This window comes from Hyperolius riggenbachi, chromosome 1, assembly GCF_040937935.1.
Source record: "Hyperolius riggenbachi isolate aHypRig1 chromosome 1, aHypRig1.pri, whole genome shotgun sequence".
Classification (NCBI taxonomy): Eukaryota; Metazoa; Chordata; class Amphibia; order Anura; family Hyperoliidae; genus Hyperolius; species Hyperolius riggenbachi.
In genome coordinates this window covers 464,537,160-464,562,638 of record NC_090646.1, presented here as the reverse complement: position 1 = coordinate 464,562,638, position 25,479 = coordinate 464,537,160, and the positions used below count along the sequence as shown (strand labels likewise).

The 25,479-nt window shown below is 47.5% G+C and overlaps 1 protein-coding gene across 1 annotated transcript in view; it reads right to left on the bottom strand.

The window, feature by feature from the left end:
• Positions 1–25,148, bottom strand: part of SELPLG (selectin P ligand) — a 50,213-nt gene extending 25,065 nt beyond the window's left edge. Inside the window, exon 1 of the mRNA XM_068271484.1 lies at positions 25,130–25,148. The gene's annotated coding sequence lies outside the window, so the exon portion shown is untranslated. The remainder of the gene's footprint in view (positions 1–25,129) is intronic.
• Between the last annotated feature and the right edge of the window lie 331 nt (positions 25,149–25,479).

The window sequence follows — 25,479 nt, the reverse complement described above, 5'->3', positions numbered from 1 at the left end:
CGATCAGAGTAAGCAGGAAGTCCCGTTCAGAACAGGATTTCCTGCTGGTCTTCCAGCTGGGCAGGATGACGTCACTGATGTCATGGACGTCGGGACGTCATAGGAAATCCCGATCCACCCGTCAGCGCTGCCTGGCACTGATTGGCCAGGCTGCGCAAGGGGTCTGGAGGGGGGGCGGCACGGCGCGGCGGGTAGCGGCGAATCGGCGTCGAGCAGCGGCGATCGGAAACTGCATGCAGCTAGCAAAGTGCTAGCTGCGTGCAGTAAAAAAAAAAATTTGAAAATCGGCCCAGCGGGGCCTGAGAAATCCTCCTACGCAGGTTACCCCGAGCTGAGTTCGGGATAACCGGCAAGGAGGTTAAAATCCAGCACCAGTAACCATGCTGCTCCTAATGAAACTATACATAGTGAAACCGGTCGTTCCTATTGCTGGGTTGGACGGCACTCTGCACTTTTTGAAACTCTGTGTATTCATTTGGGCCCCTGTAAAAAGGGCCCATATGTGAGTATTTGTTTTTTTTCATTGATTGATTGATTTTTAGGGATGCTCATTCGGATTCCGCGGAAATGTAATTTCCAAAATTCCGGTCGGAAATTTTATTTCCGCATCGGAAAATGCGGAAATCGGTAATACAAGTGCGGTAGGCGGATTTTCATCGTGGGAATTTCCGCTGACTTTAACATCGATTTTCTCAAAAACTATAAGGTCTTTTTGAAAACTTTTTTTGCATCTTGTTCACAAGATTCAGTTTAATAAACCCTGCAAATGTGGTGTTTCTAGGACTTACGGGGGCTTTGCCATTAACCACTAAAGTCGGCGGATTTTTACTGTAATGTAAAATGCAGAAAATCTGCAATAGCCGATATGCGGTCATTTTAAGCCAATCAGAAGACTCAGAATTAATAAACCAATCAGAGAATGGGGATTTAAGTGGAAATTTCCGCATTCTCTGATTGGCTTATTCATTCTGCATCTTCTGATTGGCTTAAAATTAACGCATATCGGATTATGCAGATTTTCTGCATTTTACATTACAGTAAAAATACGCTGACTTTAGCGGTTAATAGCAAAGCCCCCGTAAGTCCTAGAAATGCCAAATTTTCAGGGTTTATTAAAAAGAATCGCAAACAAAAGAGTGACCGCCACTCAAGGAACTATAAAATTACAAAACTTTATTGATCAATAACCACTTCCAAACACCAGCTAATTCTCCAAACCTAAGGCCTCCCCCCCCAAATTAAAACTGCATTGGCTATCCTAACAGGAGCGCTCCTGACCACACACCCAACAACAGTTGCACCACATGCATACAATCTAGATCGGCCGATCTCTTGAATCTGAACTCATGTGGAAGCTGTGAGACTGCGTCTGGTTGTCCAGTTTACTGGGCTCAGATCTGACTTGCCTAGTCCTTTAGTCTTCAGAAAATCACGGAGACCACCGTATAACGCTTTACTAATAGACCATAGTCCATAGTTTCCATGCTGCCTAAATGGCCGGAATCCGCCTTAATGTAAGCCAGCAGCTGTAACTCCGCAACAGCTATGCACGGCCCCGGTGTAACAGTCACCTGCAGCAAAAGTTTCCTCTTCTGGCAAACACCCTATGGTAACATAAGCTTTTACCTTTTCTTCAGAGTGTAGGGTATCTTACAGCTCCATCGCGGCGTCCCGCGATACCAGGTACCCGGTCAGTGCAGCCCAATCACGGACGCCAGACTCCCAGCATGTGTGTGGTGAAGGAGCGTCCCGTCAGCCATTCGCAGCTTGCCACGCCCACATACGCGTTACGCCCACATCACGTGGGCTTCTTCAGTGTGATGACGCTGTGGATAAAAGGTAGTGGGCGTACTCTCTCTCTTAAACGATCGCTCAAACCAAGCCTCGTTTTGGCATACGGAACTTGTGATTCATTTCATGCTTATAGCACCACCTCTTCTTGTAACCAAGCCTCGTTTTCTTCATATAGCAAGGGCCATACCTCATTTTCGCCTTCAGATAACTTTCTAGTGTAACAATATGTCAGTCCGTTGTGTAATTTCCATTTTCATACATCCCGAACACAATGCCCATAAGACTTCAGTCTCACAGTATATTTGATATTTTTGAGCCAAATGGACATGCTACAATATTGTTTTCAACAGGAGCATACCTGTCGCTCCTCTAAAAGGGGAACACACCTCTTTGACATATCCCAGCCATCCACATACATTTTCTCAGCTGCACTAAATTACTTTTTATATTCAGGCAGGAAATGGACCAAATTTAGATCGGAATTTAATCCATTCGGAATTAGTGTTCCCAAATTATAGATCCATCTATTCTCAGTCTGATACAGCAATTTTTCATGGTCACCTCCCCGTTTATTTCTGCTGGGTTTCAGAATGCCTTTAAAACGCAAACACTCTGGATTCCTGTCATGGAACAATCCAGAGTGTTTGCGTTTTAAAGGCATTCTGAAACCCAGCAGAAATAAACGGGGAGGTGACCATGAAAAATTGCTGTATTTTCACTGAGAAGCAGCGCTGAAGTGTTGATTGAAGTTTTTAGACAGGCATTGCTGGAATTGCTGGACTTTTAGCTGCTGTTTTTGAATTTATGTTTGGACTAATTTTGGAACTAGAGCGCTGATATATTTATAGATCGTTGTGCTTTTTATTATATATTAACATCTTTTAATGAGCTATCCTGTACTGTGTGTGTGTGTGTGTGTGTGCGTGCGTGCGTGCGTGCGTGCAGCACAGAGAGTTCCTTTTAACTTGTTACACTGTTTTTACACACATTGTAACAACATTGGAATGTAAACAAAGATATTGTTATCACTAGTTTGGATGCGGATTGGAAGCTGAATAGCAGGACAAAGTGCTTTGTTTAACCATTTCAGTGATGCTATGCTAAAAACAAAATTCTGGGACAGTAGCTTTGAAGCTGTGAGGAATCTTTCAGAGCAAAGTAGAAATGATAGTTTTCATACCACTTTAATACACTCAGACCAGTTGCTGCTGAAATTTGATTTTTATGGTAACAGTCCTGCTTTAAGAATCCACGGCTGTAAATGGCACTTTCTCTGCAATCAGACTACAGTTGGACTGTGGCATAAATCTCATTGATAATTAATTACAGTTGTAAAGCTATGCATGGCTGTCTGGCAGATATTACCATGCTGGACTGGGCACAGCTCTGCCTTATATTGTGATACTGGATTGGGCACAACACAGCCTTAAACGTACACACATGAGATAACTGTTGTCTGAAATGGCTGATAGCGACTGTTTCAGCCATCAATCATTATGTGTGTACAGCGGGTGCTGATCGATATTGCTCGGGCATCGTTAAAGATCAGTCCTGTTGGACTTTTAACGACTCCTGATGCCCAAGCATGACCATTTGCAATGATTTTTACAAGCCCTACCGACCAACTGAAGACTCTCCAAAGTCCCCCTATGGCCACACCTCAGCTCTATATCGGAATGCTGGATTGACCACACCTCAGCCTTATATTGCGATGCTGGATTGACCACACCTCAGCCTTATATTGTAATGCTGGATTGACCACACCTCAGCCTTCTATTGCGATGCTGGATTGGCCACACCTCAGCTGTATATTGTGATGCTGGATTTGCCACACCTCAGCCTTATATTGCGATGCTGGATTGACCACACCTCAGCTGTATATTGTGATGCTGGATTTGCCACACCTCAGCCGTATATTGCGATGCTGGATTGACCACACCTCAGCCTTATATTGCAGTTCTGGATTGACCACACCTCAGCCTTATATTGCGATGCTGGATTGGCCACACCTCAGCCTTACATTTCGGTGCTGGATTGGCCACACCTCAGCCTTACATTGTGATGTTGGATTGGCCACACCTCAGCCTTATTTCCATCTGACTCCATGGCAGCACAGTCGGGTAAAGTCCCGCCCACTTGACTCCAGAGGAACAATGTTAAAAATATCTCCCAACAGCCCCCTCTCCTTAGTCTTTTTTGTCCTCTGCATCACCTCATCCATAGGACCGATGTGCTTATGCTGAAATGTGCCTCTTACCTGCCACACTGAGTCTGCCTCGCCAGTGTGAAGTCCCTGGCACAATGGTCTAAATGACACAGAGCCCGGGAGGATCCGTTGCTGATCACGGATCGAGCGACCACTGGGTGAGGTAAATCCTCCGTTTGCCGTCTGCCATGTCTCTATGTGACTAAACATCACTGGCATCCTGCTCCCTGTACTTAGCCTGGGCGGCGTGCGCTCCACTGTGCACTCCGCCGCTTTATGACGTCACTTCCGGTCGACGATTCCTTCCTAGCAGCGCAGGAGCTGATTGGGAGTCTCTGGGCCGGCCCTTGCTCGCAGTGGATTGGTGCTGGGCAGAAGGGCGGATATTTAATTAACAGAGAGCTGGTGCTCAGCACTTTTCATTCTTTTTTTATGACAGCGTGAGCAGGAGCTCTTCCAAGAGTGTCTAATCGTTACCTTCTTGATTAACCACTTGAGGACCCACCCTTTACCCCCCCTTAAGGACTAGCGCTGTTTTAGCTGATCTGTGCTGGGTGGGCTGTGCAGCCCCCAGCACAGATCAGGGTGCAGGCAGAGCGACCAGATCGCCCCCCTTTTTTGCCCACTAGGGGGATGATGTGCTGGGGGGGTCTGATCGCTCCTGCCTGCCTGGGTGTTGCGGGGAGAACCTCAAAGCCCCCCTCCGCGGCGAAATTCCCCCCCTCCCTCTCCTCCCTCCCTTCCCCGGAGATCCGAGGCTGCACAGGAACGGATCTGTCCTGTGCAGCCTCTAACAGGCTCCTGCCTGTCATGTGACAGCGATCCCCTGCCTGCTGATTGGCCGGGGATCGCTGATCTGGTACAACGCTGCTACTGTTAGCAGCGTTGTACGGATGTAAACAAAGCGGATTATTTCCGCTTGTGTTTACATTTAGCCTGCGAGCCGCGATCGGCGGCCCGCAGGCTATTCACGGAGCCCCGCACCGTGAATTGACAGGAAGCAGCCGCTCGCGCGAGCGGCTGCTTCCTGATTAATTAGCTTGCAGCCGGCGACGCAGAACTGCGTCGCTGGTCCTGCAGCTGCCACTTTGCCGACGCGCGGTATGAGTGCGCGGTCGGCAAGTGGTTAAAGTGTAGGTAGATTATATATTATTATATTAACTATTATTATATAATAGTTTTATATCTGAATACCTTTCCCTTCACTTATTTTTAATTATTTTGTTTGCTCTGCAGCAGGTGCTGGCAGAATGGAGCAGGACGTGCCTATTGAGGTTCAGGTAGAGATTATTAGGTAAGTGGCCATTTCAGCCACCAACTCAGGTATGTATTTCCTTTTCAGTGGAGGTGAAGCTTACTATTTATTGCTCTGCTCCTTTCAGCCCTAATGAAGAACATGAAGAACAGCGGAGAAACAGCCCGGGATCTTCATACCCGAGAGCAGATTCTCACCCGCGAAGGAGCTCAAGACAGTCACAGTCCAAAAGCAGATCTAGATCGAGATCGCACAGACGATCATCGTTTAAAAGACGACGTCACAGTCGTTCATCCAGTAGAGAGCATCATTATCATAGAAGCTCTTCTAGAAAAGGATGTTGGGCCTGCGGAGAACGAGTTATGCACGGGAAACTAGTGTGTCGGTCCTGTTTTGATACCATGGCAAAACAGTCCGAGCAGCCAAAGGACATTGCTGAGATGATCAAGGAAGCAGTGCAGGAGTCAATGAACACATATATAGCCTCTTTACCGTCATCTCAATCAGATATAACTAGAGATGTAGTGAACGGTTCGCCGGCGAACGGTTCCAGGTGAACATTATTTTCCGGAAGTTCGATTCACCCCATAATGCACTACGAGGGTCAACTTTGACCCTCTGCATCACAGTCAGCAGGCACATTGTAGCCATTCAGGCTACAGTAAGCCCTGGAGCCCCACCCCCCCTTATATAAGGCAGGGTCCGGCGGCCATTACACTCACTCGTGTGCCTGCTAGTGAGAGGAAAGGGACAGCTGCTGCAGACTTGTTCTTCTAGGGACAGATTAGTTAGGTTCTTGGCTGCTTAGTTTGCTCCTGGCTGATTGTTATTGCTTTTATAGCACCCTAGCTCTTGTCAGAGCTCATCCCGTACTTTTTTTTTTTTACTGTGTGTCAAACTGACACTTTTGTTGCATGCACAGCCTTGCTAATTGATAGTGTGTGTGTGCCACTGCCAGCAGCCCAGCACATTCAGTGACTGACTGCCTGTGTGTGTGACAGGGAGCTGCACATTGTACTACCCAGTACTGCATATACCCAGTACCTGTTGTGTTGAGTGAACCCAGCTCACTGCATATACCTACTACCTGTTGTGTTGAGTGAACCCAGCTCACTGCATATACCTACTACCTGTTGTGTTGAGTGAACCCAGCTCACTGCATATACCTACTACCTGTAGTGTTGAGTGAACCCAGCTCACTGCATATACCTACTACCTGTTGTGTTGAGTGAACCCAGCTCACTGCATATACCTACTACCTGTTGTGTTTACTTAACCCACCTCATCACTGCACATAACTACCTGTTGTGTTGAGTGAACCCAGCTCTCTGCATATACCTACTACCTGTTGTGTTGAGTGAACCCAGCTCACTGCATATACCTACTACCTGTTGTGTTTACTTAACCCACCTCATCACTGCACATAACTACCTGTAGTGTTGAGTGAACCCAGCTCACTGCATATACCTACTACCTGTTGTGTTGAGTGAACCCAGCTCACTGCATATACCTACTACCTGTTGTGTTGAGTGAACCCAGCTCACTGCATATACCTACTACCTGTTGTGTTGAGTGAACCCAGCTCACTGCATATACCTACTACCTGTTGTGTTTACTTAACCCACCTCATCACTGCACATAACTACCTGTTGTGTTTAGTGAACCCAGCTCACTGCATATACCTACTACCTGTTGTGCTTACTTAACCCACCTCATCACTGCACATAACTACCTGTTGTGTTGAGTGAACCCAGCTCACTGCATATACCTACTACCTGTTGTGTTGAGTGAACCCAGCTCACTGCATATACCTACTACCTGTTGTGTTTACTTAACCCACCTCATCACTGCATATACCTAGATTTGTGTTGAGTGAACCCAGCTCACTGCATCCTACTACTACCTGTTGTGTTTACTTAACCCACCTCATCACTGCACATAACTACCTGTTGTGTTGAGTGAACCCAGCTCACTGCATATACCTACTACCTGTTGTGTTGAGTGAACCCAGCTCACTGCATATACCTACTACCTGTTGTGTTGAGTGAACCCAGCTCACTGCATATACCTACTACCTGTTGTGTTGAGTGAACCCAGCTCACTGCATATACCTACTACCTGTTGTGTTGAGTGAACCCAGCTCACTGCATATACCTACTACCTGTTGTGTTGAGTGAACCCAGCTCACTGCATATACCTACTACCTGTTGCGTTTACTTAACCCACCTCATCACTGCATATACCTAGCTTTGTGTTGAGTGAACCCAGCTCACTGCATATACCTACTACCTGTTGTGTTTACTTAACCCACCTCATCACTGCACATAACTACCTGTTGTGTTGAGTGAACCCAGCTCACTGCATATACCTACTACCTGTTGTGTTGAGTGAACCCAGCTCACTGCATATACCTACTACCTGTTGTGTTTACTTAACCCACCTCATCACTGCATATACCTAGCTTTGTGTTGAGTGAACCCAGCTCACTGCATCCTACTACTACCTGTTGTGTTTACTTAACCCACCTCATCACTGCACATAACTACCTGTTGTGTTGAGTGAACCCAGCTCACTGCATATACCTACTACCTGTTGTGTTGAGTGAACCCAGCTCACTGCATATACCTACTACCTGTTGTGTTGAGTGAACCCAGCTCACTGCATATACCTACTACCTGTTGTGTTGAGTGAACCCAGCTCACTGCATATACCTACTACCTGTTGTGTTGAGTGAACCCAGCTCACTGCATATACCTACTACCTGTTGTGTTGAGTGAACCCAGCTCACTGCATATACCTACTACCTGTTGTGTTTACTTAACCCACCTCATCACTGCATATACCTAGCTTTGTGTTGAGTGAATCCAGCTCACTGCATCCTACTACTACCTGTTGCGTTTACTTAACCCACCTCATCACTGCACATAACTACCTGTTGTGTTGAGTGAACCCAGCTCACTGCATATACCTACTACCTGTTGTGTTGAGTGAACCCAGCTCACTGCATATACCTAGCATCCCCCCGAGATGGACAAAATGGACAAACCAGGTAGAGGAAGAGGTAGAGGCAGACCCAGAGGAAGGCCACCAGGCACCGGCAGGTCTGTGCGAGGTGGTGTTGCTGTGATTTCGTGCGGACCTGCTCCAAAATACAGTGCTCAGAAGAAGGCACGTGCCATCACTTCCCAAAATCGTGAGGAGGTGATTGAGTATTTAACACAGAACACCTCATCTCCCGCAGCCACCAACGCTACAACAAGCACCACATCCGCTGCATTTGACACTTCGCAGGAGTTATTTGGTGGTGGTGGTGGTGAAATCACCAATTCACAGCCACTACTGCAACAACAACAAGAAGGCGCAGGTACACCACCTCCTATGTCTGAGTTAGGTGGCGATAGTATGGACGTAACGTGTGTGGATGTGGATGATGGACCACCTGAAGTTGGTGCAGTTGAGTAGGTTTCTGAGGAAAGCGCAGCTGGCCAGGAGGATTATGATGACGATTATACGGATACCACATATGTTCCCGATAGAGGAGATGACCAGGGGGACAGTTCAGAGGAGGATTCAGAGAGGACTAGGAGGAGACGACTCCATGATAGAAGCAGAGGGAGCTCGTCCTCAGAAACAGCTGGGGGCAGTGTCCGGCGCCATGTATCGCCAGCTATGGCCAGACAGCCAACATGCCCTTCAACGTCAGCTGCTGATGCCACCGTAGCGCCATCAGCCCAGGGGGGCTCAGCGGTTTGGAAATTTTTTAACGTGTGTGTCTCAGATCGGAGCAAAGCCATCTGTTGTCTCTGCCAGCAAAAATTGAGCCAAGGAAAGGCCAACTCTCACGTAGGGACAAGTGCCTTACGAAGGCACCTGGAGAGAAGGCACAAACAGCTATGGCAAGAACACCGGAGGAAAAGCAGCACCCCTCAAAAGACAAGCCACCCTCCTTCTCCTCTTCCTCCTTCAGGTGCATCGTCTTCATCCACTTTCTCCCTTGCACCTTCACAGCCACCCTCCTCCACACCGCCTCTTCCCTTCAGCGGTTCCTTCTCCTCTGCCCACAGCAGTACCCAGCTGTCCGTGAAGGAAGTATTTGAGCGGAAGAAGCAAATGTCTGCCAGTCACCCTCTTGCCCGGCGTCTGACAGCTGGGGTGGCGGAACTATTAGCTCGCCAGCTATTACCATACAAGCTGGTGGAGTCGGAGGCTTTCCGTAAGTTTGTGGCCATTGGTACACCGCAGTGGAAGATACCAGGCCGCAATTATTTTTCACAAAAGGCCATACCCAAACTGTACCGTGCAGTTGAGAGGCAAGTGGTTTCATCTCTGGCACACAGCGTTGGGTCAAGGGTCCACCTGACCACGGATGCCTGGTCTACCATGCACGGGCAGGGCCACTACATTACATACACAGCCCATTGGGTCAACCTGGTGACCGATGGCAGCAAGCAGGGAGTACGTGGCTGCGCAGAGGACCGACTTGTCACACCTCCACGGCTTGCAGGCAGGCCTCCAGCCACCCCCTCTCCACCTGCTATCACCGCTTCACTGTCGTCATCCTCCTTCTCCTCCTCCTTGGCTGGTGCCGCCATCTCCTCTCCAGCTACACATCCCCAGCACCCCAGGGCCTATGCTGCATGCCAGGTGCGACGGTGTCATGCAGTGTTAGACATGTCTTGCCTGAAAGCGGAGAGTCACACTGGAGCAGCTCTCCTGTCTGCTCTTAACAAACAGGTGGAGCAATGGCTGACCCCGCACAAGCTTGAGATCGGCAACGTGGTGTGTGACAACGGCAGCAATCTCATTGCTGCGTTGAATTTGGGAAAGCTGACACACATACCCTGCATGGCACATGTGCTTAATCTGGTCATGCAAAGATTTGTGTCCAAGTACCCAGGCTTAGAGGACGTCCTGAAGCAGGCCAGGAAGTTGTGTGGGCATTTCAGGCGCTCTTACAAGGCCATGGCACACTTTGCGGAGATTCAGCGTAGAATCAACTTGCCGGTGAGACGCCTGATTTGCGATAGCCCGACTCGCTGGAATTCCACCCTGCTGATGTTCTCTCACCTGCTAGACCAGGAGAAAGCCGTCACCCAGTACCTGTATCATTACAGTACAAGGACACAATCTGGGAGGATGGGGATGTTGTGGCCCAACAACTGGACACTGATGCAAAATGCATGCAGGGTCATGGAGCCCTTTGAGGAGGTGACCAAACTGGTGAGTCGCGATGAGGGCACCATCAGCGACTTGATCCCCTACGCCTACTTCCTGGAGCGTGCCGTGTGTAGAGTGGTGGATACAGCTGTGGAGGAGCGTGAACAAGAAGAGTTAGGGCAGCAGGAGTCGTGGGAGCCATTTACACACGAACCCGATGTTTCCACAACACCGGCGGCAGCACAGAGGGGGGAGGAGGAGGAAGAAGAGGAGTCGTGTGGGGAAGGAGAGGAGTCAGACTCTGATGATGGTGATGATGAGGAAGGCGTTTCTGTGGAGGAGGAAGAGGCGGCGGAAGGAGAACAACCGCGGCAGCCATCACAGGGGGCTTCTGCTGCTCCACGTTCCCGTGGTATTGTTCGTGGCTGGGGGGAGGAAGAGGAGTTGCGTCCCGTCACTGAGGAAGAGCAAGAGGAGATGGAGAGTACGTCTGCATCCAGCTTTGTGCAGATGTCCTCTTTCAAGTTGTCCAGCCTGTTGAGGGACCCCCGTATCAAAAAACTCAAGACGAATGACCTGTACTGGGTGGCCACGCTACTAGACCCTCGGTACAGGCACAAAGTGGCGGACCTCTTAGCAACTCAACAAAAGGCGGAAAGGATGCAGCACTTGCAGAACAAGCTGTTGATGATGCTTTACAATGCATTTAAGGGTGATGTGGCTGCACAACGCAATCAAGGTACCACTGGCAGTAATACTCCTCCTCCCAAGTCCACGCAGGCAAGAACAGGACGCTCCAGCGATCTCAGGGTGATGTCGGACATGCGGACGTTCTTTAGTCCAACTCCTCGCCATAGTCCTTCCGGATCCACCCTCCACCAACGCCTGAACCGGCAGGTAGCCGACTACCTGGCCTTGAGTGTGGATGTAGACTCTGCGAAAAGCGACGATGAACCCTTGGACTACTGGTTGCGCAGGCTTGACCTGTGGCCAGAGCTGTCCCAATTTGCCATACAACTTCTCTATTGCCCTGCCGCAAGCGTCCTGTCAGCAAGGACCTTCAGTGCAGCTGGAGGCATAGTTACTGAGAAGAGAAGTCGCCTACGTCACGACAGTGTTCAGTACCTGACCTTTATCAAAATGAATGAGGAATGGATCACGGAGGGCTACTGCACGACCGAAGACTAAGTCAGTCCCCACACACAGCATCTCTGCCTGCAGGCCGCTTGACTGCCTTCTCCGCCACTACCAACAGGGTCCAGGATTCTAGGCGGATTCCTGAATTTTTAAGGCCGCTGCTAGCAGCGGCTGCTACACTAATTTTTCTGGTGTGTGTACATGTGCCCATCCCCCTTCGTGATCATTACCTTGCCGCGGTGAAGGGGCTTGCGCATCACAATGAAGCAATGACCGCCGGCTATTTGAGTGTCTCGGGTGGGGTGGCACACAAAAGATAATAAGGTCGTTGCTTCATTGTGGTCAGACCAAATTTGATCAGCTGGACAGTCACTGTTCTGTCATTCAGCTACATCAGCCGGGCGAGCATATGGGCTGAAAAGCCACCATCACCTGCACTCTCGTCATGGTGCGCACCAGTCCAGCACGGCCGTTACTACACAAACGGCTGTTTGCAGTCACTGCATACCTTTCACTACATCTGTGACTGCACATTATACCTGGCAGTCAGTGCATAACTTGCACTTGAATGGATACACTTTTATACAATTTAAAAATACAACCATCTAAACTTTCAAACAATTTAAAAATACAACCATCTATCATTTTCAAAAAATTTTAAAAAAAAGGGCAAAAAAAACTTGCCCTCCGTAAAACATTCTTGGCAAATGCTTTCGACTTGGTTTGTCTTCCGCTGGCTCAAGGGTCTGACCACAGATGCCTGGTCTGCAAAGCACGGTCAGGGCAGCTACAGCATGGGTCTCAGCAGGCTCCCACTTCGGGCCGGAATCCAACCTTCATTCCCCGCGGTGACAATGGCAGACTTGCCCTCCATAACGGATTCCCGTTAAAGGATTTAAAGTTAATTCATTTCAATTAGGGCCGCAAAAAGTCCGCCTGAGTCCTGTATTGTTATTTTTGGTCACTACCTCGGGGCGGGCGTGCATGCCTGCCTGCCTCCCTCCTTGCCTGGATGTGTGGTGGTAGACGTTGATCAGGCTCCAACTCCGGAACGCAATACAAGAGGGAGCTCGTCCTCAAAAACAGCTGGGTGCAGTGTCCGGCGCCATGTATCGCCCGCTATGGCCAGACAGCCAACATGCCCTTCAACCTCAGCTGCTGATGCCACCGTAGCGCCATCAGCCCAGGGGGGCTCAGCGGTTTGGAAATTTTTTAACGTGTGTGTCTCAGATCGGAGCAAAGCCATCTGTTGTCTCTGCCAGCAAAAATTGAGCCGTGGAAAGGCCAACTGTCACGTAGGGACAAGTGCTTTACGAAGGCACCTGGAGAGAAGGCACAAACAGCTATGGCAAGAACACCTGAGGAAAAGCAGCACCCCTCAAAAGACAAGCCGCGGAGAGCAACCGCGGCAGCCGTCACAGGGGGCTTCTGCTGCTCCACGTTCCCATGGTATTGTTCGTGGCTGGAGGGAGGAAGAATGGATACACTTTTAAACAATTTAAAAATACAACCATCTAAACTTTCAAACAATTTAAAAATACAACCATCTAAACTTTCAAACAATTTAAAAATACAACCATCTAAACTTTCAAACAATTTAAAAATACAACCATCTAAACTTTCAAACAATTTAAAAATACAACCATCTATCATTTTCAAACAATTTAAAAAAAGGGCAAAAAAACTTGCCCTCCGTAAAACATTCTTGGCAAATGCTTTCGACTTGGTTTGTCTTCCGCTGGCTCAAGGGTCCATCTGACCACAGATGCCTGGTCTGCAAAGCACGGTCAGGGTAGCTACAGCATGGGTCTCAGCAGGCTCCCACTTCGGGCCGCAATCCAACCTTCATTCCCCGCGGTGACAATGGCAGACTTGCCCTCCATAACGGATTCCCGTTAAAGGATTTAAAGTTAATTCATTTCAAATACACAGCAGGGCCTCGAAAGTCCGCCTCCTGTATTGTTATTTTTGGTCACTACCTCGGGGCGGGCGTGCATGCCTGCCTGCTGCCCTCCTTGGATGTGTAGTGGTAGCCGTTTCTCAGGCTCCACACCGGATTCCATCCCTCATTCCCCGGCCATTACCCGGGGTCACAAATGGCAGACTTGCCCGCCTCCATATGATTCTCGTGAAAGGAATGTGGTGTCATCTTTGCCCGCCATAACTGGTTCTCGTTAAAGGATTTAAAGTACATTCATTTCAAATACACAGCAGGGCCTCGAAAGTCCTCCTCCTGTATTGTTATTATTGGTCACTACTTCGGGGCGGGCGGGCGTGCATGCCTGCCCGCTGCCCTCCTTGGATGTGTAGTGGTAGCCGTTGCTCAGGCTCCACACCGGATTCAAACCCCTCATTCCCCGGCCATTACCCGGGGTCACAATGGCAGATTTGCCCGCCTCCACAGGATTCTCATTGTAGCGGTACTGAACAAGTACACAGCAAGTAGAAAATGTAATTTAAAAACAAAACGTAAGCTTTTTAACAATGACATGGAAAGTTGAGAAGGAAGTCACACATTACCTGACATCACTGAGTGAGGAAGAGCAATCTCGCCATTTTGCGCAGTAGTCCGTCACTACACAAACAGCTGTTTGCGGTGCGTTACACAGTGAGTTTGGTGTGTCAGTGTGAAGCATTACTCTAATTACACTCCCTGATTGATGTATACACATGCAAGATGTTTGAAAGCACGTTAGGCCTGCAATTTAGCATTCAATGTGATTTCTGCCCTTAAAACGCTGCTTTGCGTCACATCCAGATTTTTCCCCGGGACTTTTGGCATGTATCCCACTCCGCCATGCCCCCCTCCAGGTGTTAGACCCCTTGAAACATCTTTTCCATCACTTTTGTGGCCAGCATAATTTTTTCTATTTTTCAAAGTTCGCCTCCCCATTGAAGTCTATTGCGGTTCGCGAACTTTTCTGCGAACCGAACCTTCTGCGGAAGTTCGCGTACCCGGTTCGCGACCCGAAAATCGGAGGTTCGCGACATCTCTAGATACAACCTCTGCATAGCCAGGTCCCTCACAACCTCAGGATGTTGATCTGGAGCAACAATTTTAATTTAGTGCAACCGTTTATCACGGCGGTAAGAGAGGCCATAGATTGGCAGGAGGAACAACCATCAGAATCAGGCGCTGCCAGTCAACGCGCATATTATTCACATTTGAAGAAGACAGTAAAACCATTTCCTCTGTTTGGAACTATACATGACCTGATATTAGAAGAATGGAAGAAAGCTGATAAGAAGACGGTTCCTTTCAATAGACTTAATAAACTGTATCCCATGGAAGAACCCAAACTGACTGCGTTAGATGAGCCTCCAAAGGTGGATGCTTCTGTAGTGGGCCTTGCCAAACATATTACACTACCCAGGGATGATGCGGCTTAATTTAAGGACCCACTGGACAGGAAAATGGATTCTGAATTCAAAAAGTCTTATCTGTCAGCAGGAAGTGCATGTAAACCTGCTATTGCACTCACTTCTGCGGCGGAGGCTCTACGTGTATGGTTCGACAATATCGAAGTAGCCCTCAATTCAGATACCGATAGGGAGGCCATCATTTTAGCCCTAGATGATATCAAGCTGACGGCGGACTTTGTTGGAGAGGCACCCGTCGATGTCATAAGAAACTCTGCTAGATCGATGTTGCATTCTGTAATAGCCAAAAGAGCATTATGGCTAAAGGCCTGGTCGGCGGATTCTTCATCAAAACAAGATTGGTGCCGTATACCATATGATGGAAAGAATTTATTCGGAGACGAGATGGACACGGTTATTCGTCGTGTCACTGGTGGAAAATCAGGTCTCATCCCGCAAGACGAAGAGAGGGTTATTCCAGAGAAATACGTATCCGTCTAGATTTAGAAATACGGGGTCATACCGTCAGGGAAGAGATTTCAAGAGAGGCTGGCAGAGTTCTCAGTCTACATTGATGAGGCTTAATAAACAGAAGAAGTCAGCACAGACATCTACCACACAGAAGTCTTTTTGATATACAGCCTGCTCAGGCTGTCCCAGTGGGAGGAAGACTTCAAGCTTTCAGGGAAGTCTGGGCGGAATCTATCCAGGGCAAATGGGTAATCCAGACCATTACACGGGGCCATCGATGGACTTTTTCAAAACAACCCCCCAATATTTTCAGGGCCACAAACATTCCGGTAGCTCAGGACAAAAAGGAGATTCTGATCAAGTATGTTCAGGACTTAATCATCAAACAGGCCATAGTGGAGGTTCCACAGAAAGAAAGAGGATTAGGAATATATTCATCCCTATTCTTCGTCAGGAAAAAAAAGACTGGAGATCTCAGACCAGTAATGGATCTGAGGAGACTTAATTCCTTCATAAAATTAGACTATTTCAAGATGGAGACACTGCAGACTGTTCTAAAGGTTATATTGGTGGGAGATTGGGCAATCTCTATAGATCTAGAGGACGCTTATCTTCATATCCCGATAGATCCTCAGTTTCAGAAATTTCTCAGATTCACGGTGGGGGATCGTCATTTCCAGTTTCAATGCCTCCCATTTGGCATATGCACGGGGGGCAGTAGCGACAGATGCATTGATAGCTCCTTGGGACTTTTCAATAGCTTATGTCTTCCCTCCAGTGCCACTGATCCACAGGCTACTGTTAAGGCTAGTTCAGGAACAAGTAACCTTAATAGCGGTGATTCCGTTCTGGCCAAGGAGACCTTGGTTTCCCCTCTTGTGGAGCCTCAAGCTGCAGGACTCGAAACGACTGCCAGTGACAACCAATCTACTCACACAGGGTCCAATATCTAACCCCAATCCAGCTACGCTAAAATTAGCAGTATGGAAGTTGAAAGGAGGAAGTTGAAGGCGATAGGTTTTTCGAGCACGGTGATTGACACCATTCTAAAGGCCCGGAAGTCAACTACCAATGCATCACATCAGCGAGTATGGTCAAGATTTGAGGAGTTCGCACAGAATTTACAATTCAACCCGCTAAAGCCTCGTATAACAGAAATCCTTCATTTCCTACAGACTGGTTTAGAAAAAGGATTCGGATATCATTCTTTAAAGGTACAAGTGTCAGCTCTATCAGCACTAACTGACCAAAGATGGGCCTTACAACCTCTCATAATACAATTTTTGAAGGGGGTGATGAAAGAAAGACCACCGGTAAAAGCAATATTTCCCAAGTGGAATTTGCCATTGGTGTTAGAGACTCTCTCAAAGGCTCCTTACTTTCCTCTGGAAGAAGCCACACTACAACAGTTAACTTATAAGGCAGTTTTTCTGGTGGCGATAGCCTCGGCAAGGAGAATATCGGAGTTGCAGGCCTTGGGTTGGAATGAACCCTCTCTAACTTTCTTCCCGGACAGAGTGGTATTCCGGCCCATACAGCACTTTATACCCAAAGTCTCCTCAATCTACCACTTTAATCAGGAGTGGACTTTACCAACGCTCTACGAAGAGACTAATGCTAGTCCGCATCCCTTGGACGTAGGGAATACGTTAAGGATGTATATTGAGAAGACAAGAGAGTGGCGTAAGACGGAAAGACTTTTCGTTATACCTTCAGGCTACAGCCACTTCAAGGACGATAGCAAGTTGGATGGTCAAGATGATACAGACATCCTTTAGGGCTAATAATCTGACACCTCCTCAGCAGATAATGGCACATTCAACAAGAGGACTTGCCGCATCATGGGCCGCGTTGAATAAAGTTTCCGCAGAGAAGATCTGTCAGGCGGCCAATTGGTCTTCAATCAACACGTTTATGAGGCACTATAGAGTGGATCCAGCAGTAAATTCCACCTTAGAATTTGGTTCTGCTGTATTAAATGCTACCTAAATGACATTAAAATTGTGTGTTCAGCATAGCACCTCTTCCCTCCCTGAGTATTTTTTTCTAGTTAACTCACGACTGTGCTGCCATGGAGACAGATAAAAAACGGAAAATTGAATACTTACCTGACGGTAATTTTCCTTTCCATTTGTGTCCATGGCGACACAGGGCTCCCTCCCTTGGATTCGGTGATTCGAGTAACGAAGACTAAGGAGAGGGGGCTGTTGGGAGATATTTATAACATTGGTCCTCTGGGGTCAAGTGGGCGGGACTTTACCCAACTATGCTGCCATGGACACAAATGGAAAGGAAAATTACCGCCAGGTAAGTATTCAATTTTCCGTTATTGCGATGCTGGATTGGCCACACCTCAGCCTTACATTGTGATGTTGGATTTTCCACACCTCAGTCTCCTATTGGGATGCTGGACTGGCCACTCCTCAGCCTTATATTGCAGTGCTGGATTGGCCACACCTCAGCCTTATATTGCGATGCTGGATTAGTCACACCTCAGCCTTATATTGCAATGCTGGACTGGCCACACCTCAGCCTTATATTGCAGTGCTGGATTGGCCACACCTCAGCCTTATATTGCGATGCTGGATTGGCCACACCTCAGCCTTATATTGCGATGCTGGATTGGCCACACCTCAGCCTTATATTGCGATGCTGGATTGGCCACACCTCAGTCTTATATTGTGACGTTGGATTGGCCACACCTCATCCTTATATTGTGACGTTGGATTGGCCATACCTCAGCCGAATATTGCGATGCTGGATTGGCCACACCTCAGCCGTATATTGCGATGCTGTATTGGCCACACCTCAGCCTTATATTGCAGTGCTGGATTGACCACACCTTAGCCTTATATTGCAGTGCTGGATTGACCACACCTCAGCCTTATATTGCGATGCTGGACTGGCCACACCTCAGCCTTATATTGCGATGCTGGATTGACCACACCTTAGCCTTACATTGCGATGCTGGACTGGCCACACCTCAGCCTTATATTGCAGTGCTGGATTGGCCACACCTCAGCCTTACATTTCGGTGCTGGATTGGCCACACCTTAGCCTTACATTGCGATGCTGGACTGGCCAGTGGCCACACCTCAGCCTTATATTGCGATGCTGGATTGGCCACACCTCAGCCTTATATTGCGATGCTGGATTGGCCACACCTCAACCTTATATTGTGACGTTGGATTGGCCATACCTCAGCCGTATATTGCGATGTTGGATTGACCACACCTCAGCCGTATATTGCGATGCTGGATTGGCCACACCTCAGCCTTACATTGCGATGCTGGACTGGCCACACCTCAGTCTTATATTGCAGTGCATGGAGACAGATAAAAAACGGAAAATTGAATACTTACCTGACGGTAATTCTCCTTTCCATTTGTGTCCATGGCGGCACAGGGCTCCCTCCCTTGGAATCGGTGATTCGAGTAACGAAGACTAAGGAGAGGGGGCTGTTGGGAGATATTTATAACATTGGTCCTCTGGGGTCAAGTGGGCGGGACTTTACCCAACTGTGCTGCCATGGACACAAATGGAAAGGAAAATTACCGCCAGGTAAGTATTCAATTTTCCGTTATTGCGATGCTGGATTGGCCACACCTCAGCCTTACATTGTGATGTTGGATTTTCCACACCTCAGTCTCCTATTGGGATGCTGGACTGGCCACTCCTCAGCCTTATATTGCAGTGTTGGATTGACCACACCTCAGCCTTATATTGCAGTGCTGGATTGGCCACACCTCAGCCTTATATTGCGATGCTGGATTGGCCACACCTCAGCCTTATATTGCAGTGCTGGATTGGCCACACCTCAGCCTTATATTGCGATGCTGGATTGGCCACACCTCAGCCTTATATTGCGATGCTGGATTGGCCACACCTCAGCCTTATATTGTGACGTTGGATTGGCCACACCTCAGCCTTATATTGTGACGTTGGATTGGCCATACCTCAGCCGAATATTGCGATGCTGGATTGGCCACACCTCAGCCGTATATTGCGATGCTGGATTGGCCACACCTCAGCCTTATATTGCAGTGCTGGATTGACCACACCTTAGCCTTATATTGCAGTGCTGGATTGACCACACCTCAGCCTTATATTGCGATGCTGGACTGGCGACACCTCAGCCTTATATTGCAGTGCTGGATTGGCCACACCTCAGCCTTACATTTCGGTGCTGGATTGGCCACACCTTAGCCTTACATTGCGATGCTGGACTGGCCACACCTCAGCCTTATATTGCAGTGCTGGATTGGCCACACCTCAGCCTTATATTGCAATGCTGGATTGGCCACACCTTAGCCTTACATTGCGATGCTGGACTGGCCACACCTCAGTCTTATATTGCGATGCTGGATTGGCCACACCTCAGCCTTATATTGCAATGCTGGATTGGCCACACCTCAGCCTTATATTGCGATGCTGGTTTGGCCACACCTCAGCCTGATATTGTGACGTTGGATTGGCCATACCTCAGCCGTATATTGCGACGTTGGATTGGCCACACCTCAGCCGTATATTGCGATGCTGGATTGGCCACACCTCAGCCTTATATTGCGATGCTGGATTGGCCACACCTCAGCCTTATATTGCGATGCTGGATTGGCCACACCTCAGCCTTATATTGCGATGCTGGATTGGCCACACCTCAGCCTTATATTGCGATGCTGGATTGGCCACACCTCAGCCTTATATTGTGACGTTGGATTGGCCACACCTCAGCCTTATATTGTGACATTGGACTGGCCATACCTCAGCTGTATATTGCGATGCTGGATTGGCCACACCTCAGCCTTACATTGCGATGCTGGACTGGCCACACCTCAGTCTTACATTGCAGTGCTGGATTGGCCACACCTCAGCCTTATATTGCGATGCTGGATTATCCATACCTCAGCCGTATATTGTGACGTTGGATTATCCATACCTCAGCCGTATATTGCGATGTTGGATTGGCCACACCTCAGCCGTATATTGCGATGCTGGATTGACCGCACCTTAGCCGTATATTGCGATGCTGGATTGGCCATACCTCAGCCGTATATTGCGATGCTGGGTTGACCACACCTCAGCCTTATATTGCAGTGCTGGATTGATCACACCTCATCCTTATATTGTGATGTTGGATTGGCCACACCTCAGCCTCCTATTAGGCTACTGGACTGGCCACTCCTCAGCCTTATATGGATATAGGCTCCAGAATTTGAATATTTAATTACAAGAGTGGGTGTAATCAAGAGTGACAGAAAATACATTTGATTGAGTTCTGCATACAATTTGTATAAAAATATACATTAATTCTGGAATTATTTGCTACTCCTTTATCAGCTCTACTGCTGGGATGTGTGCTGCTAGTATAGTAGTACCGATCGTTGGACCCACCTACATTACCGCATGAAATCTACTACAAAGTATTCCCACTAGTAGCAGATGTGCATAGTTTCATAGTTTCATGATAAATCCTTCTGCTCCCATCTATAAATGCAGGGCTCCATTCCTGCAATAACTGCTGATTCTGTCCATGCATATTTCATCAGCTAATCAATACCTAGGCTCCAGACGCAGACCTTAACATGCCATTATGCAGCTTGTTAAATACTATGGCTGACCAGTAACACACACACATACAATATTTATTTATTTTCTGCTTGCCAGTTAAGCCCATGGCTTTCTCAGTTACATCTTGTGTTGTATAATGCATATTAGGACAGGCTGAAGCTCTGGGGAAACAACTGATGTGTACTAAAAGCTCTGGCAATTACAAGCAAATGTTCCATGTCTTCATGACACATTACAAGCAAATGTTCCATGTCTTCATGACACACATTCACACAGCACTGCACTTCTAGAATTACGTAACAGGAAAATAGGTTGTGGAATCTTAAAGGATTTGTAAGTCATACATTGCCAGAAACATAACATATCCACAGAGATAACACTGTTATCCAAATCTCCATATTGATAAAAGGGTTAATAAGATCAATCCCTGGCATGCACTGATGAGGACCAAAGAGTCCAAAACAGGCTGTATGTATGTTGGATTGATGTGGCTCTGTAAAATGCATTAACTAGAGGCTCACTATATATCAGCGGTTCTGGATTTGTGCCTGGCTTTCAGGAGCATAAAGAGATGATTTGCATATTCAGTAGTTATGCATCATGGGAAACCACAGCTGCTCACTGAAAGCTGAAGTATTGCAAATACCTTCTGTTTTAAGATGGCAAAATTACATCTAGCTTTGCTTGATAGAGGGCTTTTTGGTCTATTTAGACCAGGGGTCTCAAACTCAATTTACCTGAGGGCCGCAAGAGGCAAAGTCAGGATGAGGCTGGGCCGCATAAGGGAATCAATCAATCAGCAGCTCTCATCTTACCCCCCCCCCCCCCCCCCCGTCCCTTGCATTGATTTTTATTTCAAAATCAAATTCCGCCTCTGCCCGCCCCTCTCACTCTTCCTTCACAGAGAGGGGCGGGCAGAGGCGGCGATGCGCCGCGATTCCCGTCAGGAGGGGCAGAGCTGAAGCTGAAAGCTCTGCCCCTTCCAGAAAATGCCAGGGAATTGCCCCCCGGGCGATTTGGGGGCTCTGCAGCCCTCGTTTAGCGGCGGGGATGCGGCAGATTACTTGGGAGCACTGAAGCAAACTATAAGGAAGCTTTTGCTGGCGCGGGTCACACAATATTGTATCGAGTACCGCAAATGGCCCGCGGGCCGCAAGTTTGAGACCCCTGATTTAGACATTGATACCATGAGCGTAACAATAGGGGTTGCAGCCCATGCGCCCGTGGGGGGGCCGCTCGTGGCTGTTTTGGGGGGCTGGAGGGGTCGCAGCATGAGGAGAAAGCTATGGCCACACTCGGCGGGGAGTGGGAAAAGGTCCCCCCCTCCCTCACCTCGGGCTTTCCCCTCTGTGCTCCTCTCCAGCTTCAATAGCTATATAAGTGCAGCGGAGTGGCGGGCAGTGGCAGGCAAACACACCTTCCGTGCGTTCCAGCACGGACACTTCTCGCTCTAGTGACTGACGCAACTTCCTGTATAAAACAGGAAGTCGCGTCAGTCACTAGAACAAGAAGCGTCCGGACGCACGGAAGGTATGTTTGCCTGCCACTGCCCGCCGCTCCGCTGCACTTATGTAGCTATTGAAGCTGGAGGGGAGCACAGAGGGGAAAGCCCAAGGTGGGGGAGGGGGCGACCTTTCCCCCTCCCCGCCGCGTGTGGCCATAGCTTTCCCCTCATGCTGCGACCCCTCCAGCCCCCCAAAACAGCCACGAGCGGGCCCCGGGGGGGGAGGGGGCTCTTAGTTATGCCCTTGATCGATACCTTCCAGGGCATTCGGGGTCGCCATCAGCTGTCTGGCTATTCCTTAGAAATGATCCAAGCACTATCCCATAGAGCCATATCAAGTCACACTATTCACTGATGAGGACTAAAAAGTCTGAAACAAGCTGTATATATGTTGGTGTTCAGGGGTATAAACAGAGGTTTAGCATTTTAGTAGTGTTGCACCATGAGAAAACACAGATGCTCACTTAGGCCTGGTGCGCACCAGAGGAGTTTTTCTGAGCGTTTTGAGTTTTTGAAACCTCCTGCTAATGTTATCCTATGTGTCTATGCACACTGGAGCGATGAGGTTTTGTAAAAAAAAACAAACAGAAAAAAAAAAAAACCATAGCATTACATTGGGAAGAGCTTTTGAAACCTCTAGCATTTGGGGAGCTTTTTCTGGTGTGTGTCAGCCCTTAGGCCTGGTGCACACCAAAAACAGCTTGCAGATCTGCAAAACGCTAGCAGTTTTTGAAACGTTTTTCTTATTTTTATGAAGCGTTTTGCGGTTTTGTGTAGCGTTTTTTGGAGCTTTTTTGTGTAGCAGATTAATATATTGTTATAGCAAAAGCTGTTGCTGAACAGCTTCTGTAACAAAAACGCCTGGAAATCCACTCTGATCGAACGTTTTTCAGAGAGGTTTGCGTTTTTCCTATACTTAACATTTGAGGCAGAAACGCCTCCGAAATCCAAAAAATGCTGCAGCTCGGGATTATGTGTTTCTGCAAAACGCCTCCTGCTCTGGTGTGTACCAGCCCTTAAAGTTAACATGAGATGTAATTTCTTTATATTGTAAGCATTTTTGCAGACCGCTTGCAAGTTGCGGTCTTGCAAGCTGTCTGAAAGAATGCAAACAATATAAAAAAAAAAAAAAGGTACTTTTTTTTTTTTTAGACCTTCTATATTGGATCCAATACAAAAAAAAATAATTTGCTGCCTGATGCGATGACTCTGTGTACGCCTGATATCAGGCGGTGCATGTAGCGTCATGACAGGGACAAGTCAGGCTCGTCCTAAAAAAAATGCTCGGAGGATTAAAGGAAAACTAAAGTGAGACGTATATAGAGGCTGCCTTATTTATGTCCTTTCAAACAATACCAGTTGCCTGGCAGCCCTGAATAACACCAGAAACAAGCATGCAGTTAATCTTGTCAGATCTGGCAATAATGTCAGAAACACCTGATCTGCTGCAGAGGATCAGCAGGGCTGCCAGGCAACTGGTATTGTTCAAAATGAAATAAATATGGCAGCCTCCATATCCCTCTTGCTTCAGTTGTCCTTTAAATCTGCATGCACACAGAATGATTTGCATCTCATTGACCCTCTGTACTTAGCATTAATGTGTCAGGCATCATTGTCACTAAAGATCCAGCATGCTGGACATCAGGCTTGTGTACACACACACGATACTCGCCTGAGATGGTCCATAATAACTGTCTCAGCTGAGTTTAAAGGCTCATACGCAGATCAGACTATAGTCTTTGGAAAATGAAAGATCACAGACCAATCTTACCACCCTTCGAGTAGTATGAGAGCCATACTCTACACAGTCTTTTCTATGGAGCTGAACTCCACATCAGAAAAAAATCTTTGCAAGATGCTGCACACACAGATGCTGTACAGACACAAACGATCAGTATCTGCAAAAGATCTGTTCCTGCCAAAAATCCATTCCTACAAATTGCAGTGATAGTCTATGAGACCTGCAGATCATCATACATATATGATTTAACTGACATTCATCTGCAGATCAAGCAATCATCTGCAGATCTGAAAATCCATCCTGGTGGATCTGATCTGCAGATGAATGTCAGTTAAATCATGTGTGTATGATGATCTGCAGATATCATAGACTATCATTGCAATTTGCAGGACTGGATTTTTGGCAGGAACAGATCTTTTGCAGCTACTGATCTTTTGTGTCTGTACAGCATCTGTGTGTGCAGCATCTTGCAAAGATTTTTTTCTGATGTGGAGTTCAGCTCCATAGAAAAGACTGTGTAGAGTATGGCTCTTATACTACAGGAAGGGTGTTAAGATTGGTCTGTGATCTTTCATTTTCAAAAGACTATGGCCTGATGTGTGTATGTGGCCTAACCCAGCATGTATTCCCAGCTCAAAAGGGCACATGGCTATCTGAGTCCTCAATAGCTTCCAGATCATCAGCCTAGTACAGCAATATAGAGGCTACTGCAAAATGAAAAAAAAAAAAAAAACCCAAAACACTTTGTTCCGGTTAACAAAAACATTGTACAGTCCCAAAATGAACATTAGTTCTGCATTATTAGTCCTCTTCCTGTTAATCTATTACGGGTTAGTAAACAAACAATCATAACGTGGTCCTACACAACCATACATGGAAGTGAGTAGAACTGAGTGCTAAAAACATGCTAATAGCAAGCAAGCTCCACTTTCTGACCTATTTGTATGCAGGAAGTGAGATTGAGGCACAGGGACTATTCTTATCCATTTCATATCCTGCATATCTTCTATAGATGGCAAACCTATTGCCTCTTCATGTGCTCCAGCATCAGTCAGCGTTTCAATCTCTGTTCCGATGACGGAATCTGCATTTTGATTTGTGTATTCATTGCTTTAAGTGTAACCACACACCTCAAATATTTATGTCCATTTCCCTGGCAACAATGACATACATAGCTAAGCACTATTCAATGTGCCAAGGAGTCAACACTGAGCATTTCTGCTAGCGTGTAAAAAGCTGGAAATATTATGGTCAAACAGGTGTCCTATGTTCTAGAACAGAATCTC